Here is a 2,691-nt window from a genome sequence, read left to right as displayed (position 1 = left end):
GCAAGATTGGCCATTGTGTTCCCAGAAATACCAACGTGCTGGGTAACCAACAAAAGACAATGTCGCATTGACCAGTAGCAAGATCATTATATAATTCAATAACTTCTAATAAGAGTGGATGTTTACAAGAAAGGTTTTTTATAGCCTGAAGACAAGAAAGAGAATCTGAGAATCTGAAAAAATGATATATTGTTTATATTTGGGATGTTTATTAATATATTTAAGCGCAAATAGAGACGAGTCCTATACCCTTATATTTTCATACGATACATATGTATTCAGTGTACAGTATTAGACACTGCCCTCGGTTTGTAGTAGGCTGTGACAGGGAATTCTCGATGGGACCCACATCGTTGCCAGAAGTGGTCAACTCGGGCCAAACACTCATTGCGCTCATGATCTGAAATGATTACATCACTGATGCAACAATCTATTTGTGGGTAATTCAAGTACAATTAATGAATCATAATTCTTTTGACGAGGATGTGTTAATAGCAATGCGAAAATATACGTAAATGTTAAACATGTTCTTTATCTGAGAACGAATCCAATAACTTCTTTAGAAAACCTACTCAATGAACATGTATTTTCTGTTATTTTTTACAGTTTAATGCTACATAGAAATAACAACGTCAAAACTCTTTCCATATTTGAGACCCGTGGAGATCCTTGTTAGAATTGATCTTCAGCAACCCATGCTTGTCGTAAGAGGCGCCTTTCCCGTGAAGATCCGGGTAAGAGTTCGTCGTCAGCAACCCATGCTCGTCGTAAGAGGCAACTAACGGGATCGGGTGGTCAGGATCGCTGACTTTGTTGACACATGTCATCGTATCCCACTTGCGTAGACCGATGCTCATGCCGTTTATCATTTGATTGTCTGGTCCAGACTCGATTATTTATGGACCGTCGCCATTTAACTGCACTATTGCTGTGTGCGACGTTAAACAACAAACAACCTTTCCATATTTGACAAAAATCAATGCAAATTACACTTTTGATTGCCATATCTTAACTTTAGTAACTGGAGCTAAAAACGTCGTCCCCTCCCTTGGGGCTGTTGTCCCCAACAGCAACACAAAATGTAAAAAATTCATTAGGAAGACAGTGGGAGATCTCAAATGTATCCACTCACTCACTCACTCACTCACTGCATTACCTGTGTCAAGGTTGGTTGCACCCCAGGCGTCGTAGAAGAAGCCAGTCAGGTTGGTGTTAGAGGGACAGGACGAGATCTTGATCCAGCACCCGCCTCCAGCATGTCTTATGCCGCCTGTGAATTGATGTGCATCACATGCCGTGTCGATTTCAAGTTAAAATATTAACTTTACAGAAAAACTGTTTGGTGTGAAGAAAGGAAATATTTTTCGGGATAACCAGTTATCTATAGTTTGTAACGACATTCAATGACTGTTTGCGACATGTCACCTGATTAATTTGTGCGTATGTTGGTTGATAATTTGAAAATATTACCAGTGTAATTAATAATTATCAAGGTTATTAGGAGAGATCTAACTAGTCTGTTGTCACCTGTTGGACCGTAGATGCTTGTAACCGGATGTGCAGGGTCGGATCCACAATACTCAAACTCCCCAGACGCTCTACCCAGACACTTCCCCTCCTCCGTCAGTGCCCCGTGGGTCTCGCCATACCGATCAATCTCCAGCCTTCCGGGGGTGGCCTTGCCGTGTTTGGGACAGCCATAGTCGGCGTAGTAACAGTGTTTTCCATGCTATGGTCATTGCACCTATGTGAAAAACCACCAAAACATTGCTTATTCTATATACAGCGATTGCGAAGGACTTAAAGACACTATATCTCACCACAGTTCCCTAAAAGTATATAACGTATTTCTGTCAGTAATACTAACTATCAGTCCCCTAGGAAGCTACCAATATATTTATTCCAAACAACTGACGTAGTTAAAGCTTTCGCTCGTCACGCCGAAGACCCGGGTTTGATTCCCAACATGTATAAAATGTGTGAAGCCCATTCATGGTTTTCCCCGAGGTGATATTGCGGGAATATTGCTGAAAGCGGCGTAAAACTAAACTCACTCACTTCTTCCTCTGACTATTTGTGTCCTGCGAACTAGGAAAAGTATATTCAACAGTAACTCAAACTTGTTGGACCGAAGACTGCAGTCACAGTTTCCTTGTTAGGTGAGCCACAGTACCTCCACTCCTTTGCTGCCCTCTTCAGACAGTTCTCCTCCTTCACCCCAGTCTGCTCAAGCTGCTCCCCCACACGTCCCGCTGTGTGCCGTTGACGGGGTGGAGGGGCCACCCGGTGATGATCAGCCAGCAACCTGGATAGATTCAACCCTCTTATTGACATCCTTATACTGGCCTCCACCCAAACTAAAGACCCGTGATGATCCGGTGATACTTAGCCAACAGCCTGAATAGATTCAACCCTCTAATTGACATCCTCATCTATTGGCCTCCAGCCAAACTAAAGACCCATGAAGATCCGGTGATGATCAGCCAGCAACCTGTATACATTCAACCCTCTTATTGACATCCTGATCTACTGGCCTCCACCCAAACTAAAGACCCGTGATGATCCGGTGATAGTTAGTTAACAGCCTGAATAGATTCAACCCTCTTATTGACATCCTGATCTACTGGCCTCCAGCCAAACTAAAGACCCATGAAGATCCGGTGATAGTTAGCCGACAGCCTGAATAGATTC

At 43.0% G+C, this 2,691-nt stretch overlaps 1 long non-coding RNA gene across 1 annotated transcript; it reads right to left on the bottom strand.

The window, feature by feature from the left end:
* Window positions 1-214: 214 nt before the first annotated feature.
* Window positions 215-1,648, bottom strand: LOC124283854. Its single transcript, XR_006900416.1, has 3 exons — window positions 1,528-1,648; window positions 1,157-1,270; window positions 215-400 (listed from the first exon to the last, which is right to left on the bottom strand). It is a non-coding gene; the product is annotated as an uncharacterized LOC124283854 (long non-coding RNA).
* Window positions 1,649-2,691: the final 1,043 nt, after the last annotated feature.

Source organism: Haliotis rubra, unplaced genomic scaffold, assembly GCF_003918875.1.
Source record: "Haliotis rubra isolate DU_JTF1 unplaced genomic scaffold, ASM391887v1 Scf322, whole genome shotgun sequence".
Lineage (NCBI taxonomy): Eukaryota > Metazoa > Mollusca > Gastropoda > Lepetellida > Haliotidae > Haliotis > Haliotis rubra.
Note: the sequence above shows the minus strand (reverse complement) of the source record. Positions and strands in the feature narration are given on the sequence as shown.